Genomic DNA, 13,479 nt, shown 5'->3' with positions numbered 1-13,479 from the left:
CCGTCTTGAAATTCTGAAGAAATTTTGAATAAGGAGCACTGCATTTTCATTTTGCACTGAGTATGCATAGCCATAAATAAAGTCAAACCTGTTGGTGATGTCAATCTGGAAAACTCCTATCTGGGTCAAGGAGAGACTGACTGGGCATGGCTGCCAGGCATGTGCTTAAATGAATACTTGGAGAGACCATATATAAAATAGATAAACAACAAGGATTTACTGTCTAGCATAGAGAAATATATTCAGTATCATATAGTAACCTATAATGGAAAAGAACTGAGAAAAAAGAATATATATTAATTTATTCATACAAATGTATAACCGAATCACTTTGCTGTACACCTGAAACTAACACAATATTGTAAATCAAATATACTTCAATTAAAGAAAAGAATACTTGGAGAGAACATGACTATTCTCTGAAACTTGGAATAAACCTATGACCCTGGGTTTTATTCCTTTCCAGTACAGCTTTTCTGTGCTGAAGAGATTTTGACTGGCAAATAGTGAAGAGACCCTTCTTTACTTGATAAAAGCAAACAAATAAATACCAACAATAACCAAAAAAAAGGAGGATGGGCAATATCACTATTAAAATGGACAAATTCATGATCCACAAAGAATATATAATAATATGAATAGCAAACACTTTTAGAATAATGAGAAGATGATTAATATTGGTCTTATAATGTAAGTGGAAATTTTTGACTCATCTCTCAAAATGATTTTAAGCAAGTCCATAGAAAATTTTAAAAATGATATCGATTTTGGGCTTCCCTGGTGGCGCAGTGGTTGAGAGTCCGCCTGCCGATGCAGGGGACACGGATTCGTGCCCTGGTCCGGGAAGATCCCACATGCCGCGGAGCGGCTGGGCCCGTGAGCCATGGCCGCTGAGCCTGTGCATCTGGAGCCTGTGCTCCGCAACGGGAGAGGCCACAACAGTGAGAGGCCCGCATACCGCAAAAAAAAAAAAAAAAAAAAAAAAATGATATCGATTTTGAAGAGTATAAGTACAAGTCTGAATTAATAGGTTTATACTGAAATTAAAATTAGACTAAATAGACATGCAAAGAGCTCCCAAATATCTGAAAAACGTTCAAAATTTATGTTCTCAAAGCAATAAACTTTAATCAGTTATTAAAAATAGAAAAAAAAACACAGTTTCTGGCCTCAGTGCAATAACTTGAGAAATTAATAAGCTTAATAACACAATAACAAGTAGGAAATTATAACATAGAACTCATTTAAATAGCTCCAATTACTCTGAAAGAAAGCAAAATTACAGTGCCTATTTAGAAATTAAGTACTTACAGAACCAAACATAACAAAGTATATAAAATATACTAAACCTTTACTCAAAGAGAACATGAAAAGCTGTAAATCCTTTCATTATTAAGAAGAGAGAGTATATATATATATATATATATATATATATATATATATATATATATATATATAAAACATAATTATTAAATTTCAGTGCATTTATTGGAAAAATGGACATGAAATTAGATGAAGCTAGAAATAGATAACACTCCATGAGAGCTTAATATATGACAAGACTTTTCTATAAATATTGCTGGAATTATCAATCTCAGTCTTGAATGATACTATTATGAGCCTCATTTCACCTATGAAGAAACTCAGGCACAGAGATGTTAAGTAACTTGCCCAAGTAACTTGCCCAAGGTCACACAGATGTATAAATGGAAGAGCTAGTTTATGAATAAAGTCAGTGTAGAACCATAACCTGGGCTCTTAACCTCTATGCTCCACCCCTTTGTATAATAAAATAGCTCATACTGACATTTGATTACTACTCACCAAGCCCTACTCTGAGTGTTTTACATGTTTTAATGAAAGACAAAATAGGTCAAAAAAATATGAAATCAAAGTGCATTTGACTGTTATGCTGTACCCACATGGACAGAAATTCTGTTCTTTTTATCTTAATTTCACTCTTTGGGGGCATAAACTATTGTTCAATAAGTTTTATTTTAAACTGTGAAGGACATTTGAGCTGTTCTTTCTGAACCTAGCTGTGTTTGTTTGTTTGTTTGTGTTTTGGCAGGTGGGAGAGGGAGATACATTAAGAGTAGATATAAATTGAAGCCGCATAGAATCAATGAGAGACAGCAATACTGAAATTATAACAAGGCACATGTCCATGGATGCTGGAAAGCAGAAATTAAGGGTAAGGACATGCAACAGCTTTATACTATTCAAGATGTCACCAGCAGTCCCTCTGTCAAGATCACAGGTGCCATGCTAGAGCTACCAGGGCAATTACTGCTGTCATGATAGTAATGACACAACAAAACAAAACTCTTCCAATTCTTGAGCCAAATGTCCCACTTTGAAAAGCCACATAGAAAGGGTGAATGTGCAATTGGTTAAGCTTGAGTCACATGTCTGACCATAGCCCGCAAAGAAGGATCTGCCCTCTCTACTTCATATGAGGCACTAAGGTGAGGAATATATAATTGGCATGGGAATCCTCCTCTGTCAGCACCACAAACAGGGTAATAGAGGAGTGTCTTGCAAGCAGGCCACCCTGACAGCACACATACAAAATAAAGCTCACATTCACATGATTACTTGTTTGCTTCTCTTGCTTTTCCATGAGTTTCACAAAAGTGGAAAGTATTCCACAGTTTTCATCATCTGTTACCCAAATCATTTCTTTCTTGAATTTATTAGGCATTTAATATAAGCACTTTGACAGAATTGATGAGCATTTAAAAGAATGAATGAATGAATAAATGAATAATCAAAAGTATGTTTCTTTCTAGAAGTTTAGAATCTACCTCTACCAAACAAACAAGGCACAACAATTAGAGATACCACAGCATAACAACATATACAATTTAATACATATCTTCTTCTTTACAACCCATAGTTGACCAGAACAATGTATAGTTTGCCTTGACTGTCATGAAAATTAAGAGAAAAATCTATTCACACTGAAAGACAGCAAAACATGTTAATATATTGCTCATGTGTTGTTTACATCATGAACCATTTCCTGCAAAATGAAGAATGACAAATTGCAAATTACATGACCTTTGAAATACACTATCATTTATGGCAAGCCTTCCTTCAAGGATTTTATATAGTAGGATAAATAGGTTGTCAAAAAAAAAAAGAAGCGACTTATAAAACTGTCATCTAGTTGAGTGGCAGGTTTTTGTATGAACACTTTTTTTGAATAAGAATGCTGAGTTTCATATATATATATATATATACACATACAAATATATATATATACAAATATATATATATTTTTGCATATATATATACAAAATTTGTATATATATACACAAATATATATATATATTTTTTAATGATCATGGGTACTAACTCTAAATCCTTACAGAGAAAAAAACCATGCAGAAAAGATTATCTGTTTTGAAAATGTGAAGTTAGTTCATATCTTGCTTCATGTTGTAAATATATTGAGCTTGAATTTGCACAAGGACTGGATTTGAAAGGAAAAGTTTATCATTCCATTTCTTAGAATCAAATCAAGAGAAAAAAAATTTTTCTTTGTACATTTGGGAGTGGGAGATTCATGAATGAATTCTTTCTAAATTCCTTTTTAAATAATTTTTCAATAAAATTTATGTAAAATTCACACTCAGGAAAAAAACAAACAGTGAAACTGTGTGGAAAAATTAAATAAAATGGGAAATATAGAAACCACGATTTCAAAGTTCTTTAGTGACACTGTATAGAAGGTGTATATAAACAAATAATGTGTAATGCTTTGTACTAGTATATAGCTCTAGGAGTATTTTGATCCAAAAATGTCCTTGTTTTATAGATATCCATGAAATTTTTACATTTGAGTTCTGCTTTAAGGAATTTACAGTGAAAACCTTGAAATTGCCTTGAGGATGAATTAAATTAATTCATTATGTCAAAATTTGAGGAAGAGATTTCATAAATGAAACAGGAGAATTCATTTTACTTATTTTATTGGCTCAGAAGAACACACACATGAATTTTGAAAATTTGAATGACAAGAAAAATTGTTTCTTTGAGAACTCACTTGACATCCTCTTTCTTTTTGATTACTTTGGAGACCTGATATAAATTCACAGACATATTTTCAACCATAAAATCCATCTTTTGATAGATTTCTTAAAGTGGCTTCCAGTTTATAATGAATAATTTGTGCTTTAAAATGTAATGTGTGAAGAGACAGTTTTGGCCCCATGTAGGGCAGTGGAATTGGTTGTTTGGTAGACTTAGGGATGAACGGTGAGGAAGGGATGTTCAGAAAGATCTTGAAAGCTGTTGGTTGTCAAGTAAATGCACACATGGTCTCAACACCAGAGCATCACGTACCTTGGTGATCCCTGACCCCTGGAACTGGAGCTGGTGTTTCAACCATTTTATTCTAATTCAATATTAATAAATTTATTCTTCTGTTAGTTTGATTTTTATGGAGTTGTGATTTTTTTTCATGCAGGACAGATTGATCAAGTAGATATGAGAGAAGGGCGGAGTCAAGATGGTGTACTAGGAGGACACAAAATTTGCATCTCCTCACAACTAGGGCACCTACCAGGCAATGGGGGGGGGGCACAGACACCTAAGGGGATGGGAGGAACCCCCAGTGACTGGGTAGGATGTGGGGCATGGGGGGAGTGAGGGAGGAGGAGAAGTGGAGGCGAGTCAGGACTGGCCCCCCTGAGGGGTGGCTGGGGGAGGGGAAGGGATCCCATGCCAGAAGGGGGAAATTGGAGGACCATTGGGAGGGAAGAAGATCAAAAGGGAGCATGGCTAGGTTTCCCCTGCCCACCACCTGGGCCCCTCCAGCCACACAGGTCCTGAGGGAATGGGAGGGAGGGAAGGGCGATCAAAAGTAAAGGCCAGGGCTTCCCTGGTGGCGCAGTGGTTGAGAGTCCGCCTGCCGATGCAGGGGACACGGGTTCGTGCCCTGGTCCGGGAGGATCCCACATGCCACAGAGCAGCTGGGCCCGTGGGCCATGGCCGCTGGGCCTGCGGGTCCGGAGCCTGTGCTACGCGGCGGGACAGGCTACAGCAGTGAGATGCCCGTGTACCTTAAAAAAAAAAAAAAAGTAAAGGCCAGACCTCTGGGACTGGCACCCCTGAGGGGCGGCTGGTGGAGGGGAAGAGTTCCTACAGCCAGCGAGACCCACTCACAGTTAGGGGTCCAGCAGTGATGGGGGGAGACCCTGGGGGAGACCATGGGGGAGGGGTGCGAAGGAAGGGAAGGGAACACGGCTGGTGCTTTCCCTGTACACTTAAGCACCAGGAAGCCTGTTGGGCTCCCAGGCCTAATCCTCTGCATTCGGAGCCTCCCTCCTGCGGCGCAGAGCCCAAGCCCCCACCCAGGGCCATACTTCTACACTCAGAGACACCCTCCAATGAGCTTGGCCTAAACCCCACCCACACACCTTCACTCAGGGTCCTACCTCCAAACTCCGGAAGCCCACAGTCCAGAGGCCCTCCTTTCCACGTGCTGCCTCTCCCCTTCTGCTCAGGTCCTAAGCAGAGGCCCCGCCCCACACTTGAAAATCACCCCCCACGCACGCACCTAGGCCCCGTCCCACACTTGGACATCGCCCTATGTAGGTCCCGCCCCACGCTCAAAAGTCACCCCCCTACCCTAAACACCGTCCCAGCCTAAGTTCCCCCCCAAACTCCGCCCACATAACCAAGGCTGTTTTTCTTTTATTTTCTTCTATTCCTTTTTGCTCCATCAGATTGGGGTTATGTTTTACCTTGTTGATTCATTATTGTTGATTCTTTTATATTTTTATTTTTCATAATAAATCTTTTATTTTTCTAATTTTATTTTATTCTTTATACTTTGTTAGTGATCTTTCCTTTTGGCTTGTTCTCCCCTCCAATATTTCTTCCTTTTTTCTGTTGTGTATTTATTTTACCTTGCTGCAATTGTTTCAATTATAGTTTTATTTATCCTAATAGATTTTTTATCTTTCTAATTTTATTTTGTTTTTTATTCTTTGATATTGTACTGCTCCTTATTTTCTTTCTTTCTTCCTTTTTTTTTTTTTTTTTTTTTTTTACTATACCATGAAGCTTGCAGGATCTTGGTTCCCCGGCTGGATGTCAGGCCCGAGCTCCAGTGGTGGGAGCTCTGAGTCAAAACCACTGGACTAACAGAGAACCTCAGAGCTCAGGGAATATCAATCAGAGTGAGGCCTCCTGGAAGTCCTCATCTCAGCACCAAGACCCAGCTCTATCCAAGTGCCTACAAACTCCAGTGCTGCACGACTCATGACAAACAACCTGTAAGACAGGAATACAAACCCCCACCCCCCAAAAAACAGAAACAACAAAAAAATATGTTACAGATGAAGGAGCAAGGTAAAAACCTACAAGACCAAATAAATGAAGATGAAATAGGCAACCTACCTGAAAAGAATTCAGATTAATGATAGTAAAGGTGATCCAAAATCCAGGAAACAGAAGGGAGAAAATACAAGAAACATATAATGAGGACCTAGAAGAACTAAAGAGCAAACAAACACTGATGATCAACACAGTTACTGAAATTACAAATACTCTAGAAGGAATCAATAACAGAATAACTGAGGCAGAAGATGGAAAAGTGAGCTGGAAGATAAAATGGTGGAAATAACTGCTACAGAGCAGAATAAAGAAAAAAGAATGAAAAGAATTGAGGACAGTCTCAGAGACCTCTGGGACAACATTAAACAGACCGAATTATATGGGTCCCAGAAGAAGAAGAGAAAAAAGGAAAGGGTCTGAGAAAAACTTTGAAGAGATTGTAGTCGAAACTTCCCTAACATGGGAAAGGAAATAGTCAATTAAATCGAGGAAGCACAGAGAGTACCATACAGGATAAACCCAAAGAGAAACTCACCGAGACATATATTAATCAAACTATCAAAAATTAAATACAAAGAAAAAATATTAAAAGCAGCAAGGGAAAAGCAACAAATTTTCAGCAGAAACAAAGAAATTTTTCAACAGAAACAACAAATTTTTCAGCAGAAACTCTGCAAACCAGAAGGAAGTGGCAGGACATATTTAAAGTGATGAAAGGGAAAAACCTACAACCAAGATTACTCTACGCAGCAAGGATCTCATTCAGATTCTATGGAGAAATAAAAATCTTTACAGATAAGCAAAAGTTAATAGAATTCAGCAACACCAAACCAGCTTTACAACAAATGCTAAAGGAACTTCTCTAGGCAGGAAACACTAGAAAAAGTAAAGACCCACAAAAACAAAAACAAAACAATTAAGAAAAGGGTAATAGGAACATACATATTGAAAATTACCTTAAATAAATTGATTACATGCTCCAACCTAAAGACCTATACTGGCTGAAGGGATAAAAAAACAAGGTCTGTACATATGCTATCTACAAGAGACCCACCTCAGACCTAGGGAAACATACAGATGGAAAGTGAGGGGATGGAAAAAGATATTCCATGCAAATGGAATTCAAAAGAAAGCTGGAGTAGCAATTCTCATATCACACAAAATAGACTTTAAAATAAAGACTATTACAAGAGACAAAGAAGGACACTACATAATGATCAAGGGATCAATCCAATACATAAGGCACATGCTAACAGCCATAAAACGGGAAATTGACAGTAACACAAAAATAGTTGGGGACTTTAACACCCCACTTTCACCAGTGAACAGGTCATCCAAAATGAAAATAAATAAGGAAACACAAGCTTTAAATGACACATTAGACAAGATGGATTTAGTTCATATTTATAGCACATTCCATCCCAAAACAACAGAACACACTTTCTTCTCAAGTGCTCATGGAACATTCTCCAGGATAGACCATATAGAGAGTGACAAATCAAGTGTTCCTAAATTTAAGAAAATTGAAATCATATCAAGTATCTTTTCCTACCACAACCCTATAAGACAATATATCAATTATAGTAGAAAAACTGTAAAAAATACAAGCACACAGAGGCTAAACAATACACTACTAAATAACCAAGGGATCACTGAAGATATCAAAGAGGAAATCAAAAAATACCTAAAAACAAATGACAATGGAAACACAATGACCCAAAACCTATGGGATGCAGCAAAAGCAGTTCTAAGAGGAAAGTTTATAGCAATAGAGTCCTACCTCAGGAAACAAGAAAAATCTCAAGTAAACAACCAAATCTTACACCTAAAGTAATTAGAGAAAGAACAAACACACAAAAAGTCCCAAAGTTAGCAGAAAGAAAGAAATCATACAGATCAGATCAGAAATAAATGAAAAAGAAATGAAGGAAACAATAGCAAAGATCAATAAAACTAAAAGTTTTTTGTTTGAGAAGATAAACAAATTGATAAACCATTAGCCAGACTCATCAAGAAAAAAGGCAGAGGACTCAAATCAACAGAATTAGAAATGAAAAAGAAGAAGTAACAAATGACACTGCAGAAATACAAAGGATCATGAGAGATTACTACAAGCAACGACATACCAATAAAATGGACAACCTAGAAGAAGTGGACAAATTCTTAAAAAAGCACAACCTTCTGAGACTGAACCAGGAAGAAATAGAAAATATAAACAGACAAATCACAAGCACTGAAATTGAAACTGTGATTTAAAATCTTCCAACAAACAAAATCCCAGTACCAGATGGCTGCAGAGATGAATTCTATCAAACAAATAGAGAAGAGTTAACACCTATCCTTCTCAAACTCTTCCAAAATATACCAGAGGGAATAACACTCCCAAACTGATTCTATGAGGCCACCATCACCCTGATACCAAAACCAGACAAAGATGTTACAAAAAAAGAAAACTACAGGCCAATATCACGGATGAACATAGATGCAAAAATCTTCAACAAAATACTAGCAAACAGAATCCAACAGCACATTACAAGTATCATACACCATGATCACGTGGGATTTATCCCAGGAATTCAAGGATTTTTCAATATATGCAAATCAATCAACGTGATAAACCATGTTACCAAATTGAATAATAAAAACCATATGATCATCTCAGTAGATGCAGACAAAGCTTTTGACAAAATTCAACACCTATTTATGATAAAAACTCTCCATAAAGTGGGTATAGAGGGAACCTACCTCAAAATAATAAAGGCCAAATATGAAAAACCCACAGCCAATATCATTCTCAATGGTGAAAAACTGAAACCATTTCCACTAAGATCAGGAACAAGACAAGGTTGCCCACTCTCACCACTATTATTCAACATAGTTTTAGAAGTTTTAGCCACAGCAATCAGAGAAAAAAAAAGAAATAAAAGGAATACAAATTGTAAAAGAAATAAAGCTGTCACTATTTGCAGATGACATGATACTATGCATAGAGAATCCTAAAGACGCTACCAGAAAACTACTAGAGCTAATCAATGAATTTGGTAGAGTAGTAGGATACAAAATTAATGCACAGAAATCTCTTGCATTCCTATACACTAATGACGAAAAGTCGAGAGATAAATTAAGGAAACACTCCCATTTACCACTGCAACAAAAAGAATAAATTACCTAGGAATAAAGCTACCTAAGGAGACAAAGGACCTGTATGCAGAAAACTATAAGACACTGATGAAAGAAAGATGATACAAACAGATGGAGAGATATACCATGTTCTTGGATTGGAAGATCAACATTATGAAAATGACTATACTATCCAAAGCAATCTACAGATTCAATGCAATCCCTATGAAACTACCAATGGTATTCTTCACAGAACTAGAACAAAAAATTCACAATTTGTATGGCAACACAAAAGACCCCGAATAGCAAAAGCAATCTTGAGAAAGATAAATGGAGCTGGAGGAATCAGGTTTCCTGACTTCAGACTATACTACAAAGCTGCAGTAATCAAGACAGTATGGTACTGGCACAAAAACAGAAATATAGATCAATGGAACAAGATAGAAAGCCCTGAGACAAACCCATGCACCTATGGTCACCTTATCTTTGATAAAGGAGGCAAGAATAGGCAATGGGGAAAAGAGTGCTTCTTCAATAAGTGGTGCTGGGAAAACTGGACAGCTACATGTAAAAGAATGAAATTAGAACCCTCCCAAACACCATACACAAAAATAAACTCTAAATGGATTAAAGACATAAATGTAAGGCCAGACACTATAAAACTCTTAAAGGAAAACATAGGAAGAACACTCTATGACATAAATCACAGCAAGATTCTTTTTGATCCACCCTCTAGAGAAATGGAAATAAAAACAAAACTAAACAAATGGGGGCTTCCCTGGTGGCGCAGTGGCTGAGAGTCCGCCTGCCGATGCAGGGGACGCGGGTTTGTGCCCCGGTCCGGGAAGATCCCACATGCCACGGAGTGGTTGGCCCGTGAGCTGTGGCCGCTGGGCCTGCACGTCTGGAGCCTGTGCTCCGCAACGGCAGAGGCCACAACAGTAGGAGGCCCGCGTACTGCAAAAAAAAAAAAGAAAAAACAAAAACTAAACAAATGGGACCTAATGAAACTTCAAAGCTTTTGAACAGCAAAGGAAACCATAAACAAGATGAAAAGACAACCTTCAGAATGGGAGAAAATACATGCCAATGAAGCAACTGACAAAGGGTTAATCTCCAAAATATACAAGCAACTCATGTAGCTGAATATCAAAAAAAACAAACAACTGAATCCAAAAATGGGCAGAAGATCTAAACAAACATTTCTCCAAAGAAGTTATACAGGTTGCCAACAAACACATGAAAGGATGCTCAACATCACTAATCATCAGAGAAATGCAAGTCAAAACTACAGTGAGGTATCACCCCACCCTGGTCAGAATGGCCATCATCAAAATATCTACAAACAAATAAATGCTGGAGAGGGTGTGGAGAAAAAGGAACCCTCTTGCACTGTTGGTGGGAATGTGAATTGATACAGCCACTATGGAGAACACTGTGGAGGTTCCTTAAAAAGCTAAAAATAGAACTATCATATGACCCAGCAATCCCACTACTGGGCATATACCCTGAGAAAACCATAATTCAAAAAGAGTCATGTACCACAATGTTCATTGCAGCACTATTTACAATAGCCAGGACGTGGAAGCAACCTAAGTGTCCATAGACAGATGAATGGATAAAAAAGATGTGACACATATTTACAATGGAATATTACTCAGCCATAAAAAGAAACAAAATTGAGTTATTTGTAGTGAGGTGGATGGACCTAGAGTCTGTCATACAGAGCAAAGTAAGTCAGAAAGAGAAAAACAAGGACCATATGCTAACACATATATATGGAATCTAAAAAAAAAAAAAAAGGTTCTGATGAACCTAGGGGCAGGCCAGGAATCAAGACACAGACGTAGAGTATGGTCTTGAGGACATGGTGTGGGGGAAGGGTAAACTGGGACGAAGTGAGAGAGTAGCACTGACATATATACACTACCAAATGTAAAATAGATAGCTAGTGTGAAGCAGCTGCATGGCACAGGCAGATCAGCTTGGTGCTTTGTGACCACCTAGAGGAGTGGAATAAGGAGGTTGGGAGGGAGATGCAAGAGGGAGGGGATATGGGGATATATGTATGTATATAGCTGATTCACTTTGTTATACAGCAGAAACTAACACAACACTGTAAACAATTATACTCCAGTAAAGATGTTAAAAAAGAAAAACATTAAAAAAAGAAAGTAGATTCAAAAACTGCCTTTAAGGTAGGGATTAACATATACACACTACTATATATAAAATGGATAATCAACAAGGACCTACTGTATTGCACAGGGAACTCTACTCAATATTCTCTAATAAGCTATATGGGAAAAGAATATGAAAATTAGTAGATATGTGTATATGTATAACTGAATCACTTTGCTGTATACCTGAAACTAAACTGACACAATATTGTAAATCAACTATACTCCAAAATAAAAGAAAAAACTACCTTTATTCCTAACTGTTGCAATGATCTGTATAATTAATTCAGTAAGATAATTTTTTTCTTCCTCTTTAAAAGCTTAGTCATTAGATCCAAAGTCGCATTTTTTTCACTCTCTTCTTCTCAAATGAGGAAGGTTTCATTTACAGTTTTTTCATGTTACCCTGTGTCTCACATTTGACCTAAATATTACCCTTACATTTTACCAGTTGGATTCTTTCAATCTGTCTTCTTCTGTAAATATTGCTGATTTTTCAGTTGCGGTTCAGTCAGGAGATAAACCATGTGGTACGTGGAATGGGTGCAGTTTATCAAAAGAATTCATACCTAGTAACAGGTGAATGGAGTAAAGAATGCAGTAATACCTAATAGAGAAAACAGCCACTACTCTTAGGGGTGATACCAGTGCAAAAGTTCCTCCCTCACTCCCACCCCCAAAACACCACCCCCCACCCCAAACTGAGGCTCAGAACCCCCTGGTGGCACATGGCTGTAGCCCAGCAGATAGTGGAGAAGTTCACTGAAGTTCCACAGGAGAATGCCAGCAAGCAGAGAACTGCCTCCTATATGTAGAGGAAACTCATGGAGAACTACATTTGGGGTAGGTGGGGTGGGTCCTGAACTCGCAGGGAAGTGGCTGGAACACCCATTGGGATGTTGCTTAACTGAGGTCCCACAGTACTTGCTGGGAAACTGCCTGCAGGATGCAGTAAGGCTCACTCCAACTTTATTATTTAAAAATTTATTTCTGATTACAAATGCAATATGAGGTCAATATTGGAAAAATATGGAATCAGAATAGGATAAAATAGGGAAAACCACAGCCCTCAAAAGCATTTAAAAGTAACTTTTACAGAGTATATATATCCTACATGTAGATTGTATAGATTGTCCAAAAATTGTATTTTAGAGGATGGTAACACGATACGTGTTTATATTCAATAATGTAAGTCATTCCATTTTTTTTCTATTTAATAAGGTAGTCTTGGCTATGTTCAGCTACTTGATTTTTAATATAAATATTATATTCTACTTGTCAGTTTTCACACATACCAACACACACACACACAACTGGATTTTGAAATGTCTGGCACTTTTTGGTCATTTAACATTAAAGGAAATACATTTGATGGACTTTGTTTTTTTACACACTCCTTATATATTACTTTAATGACATTAGAATAATATACTTTGTGAAATAGAAAATTACTAATTCCTAGTTTTGAAAATTCTGTTTCCAGGTTTTCATTTTGTAGAACTATGATGAACAGTTCTATGCATAAAGGTGATCTGAACTGTTTTTAAGATTCTTCAATATAGTGTCTATAAAGTTGAACTGAGAGGCAAAAGTCATGCATTATCAAAGCTCATAGAAAATTGCTGTCTTGTGTATCATTTAAAAATATTTTCCATTTTAACCATCAGTATGTGTGAGTATACCACAGACTAACTCTAAGAGATTATGCCTTAGCATTAATTTTTCTTTTTTGTTGTTTCAAAACATCATGTAAGTATAATCTTTCAGACTTTGAGTAGAAAAGATATTGCAGTTGTGTGTGTGTGTGTGTGTGTGTGTGTGTGTGTGTGTG

Source organism: Delphinus delphis, chromosome 3 (assembly GCF_949987515.2).
Source record: "Delphinus delphis chromosome 3, mDelDel1.2, whole genome shotgun sequence".
Taxonomy (NCBI): domain Eukaryota; kingdom Metazoa; phylum Chordata; class Mammalia; order Artiodactyla; family Delphinidae; genus Delphinus; species Delphinus delphis.
This window is presented reverse-complemented; position numbering follows the sequence as displayed.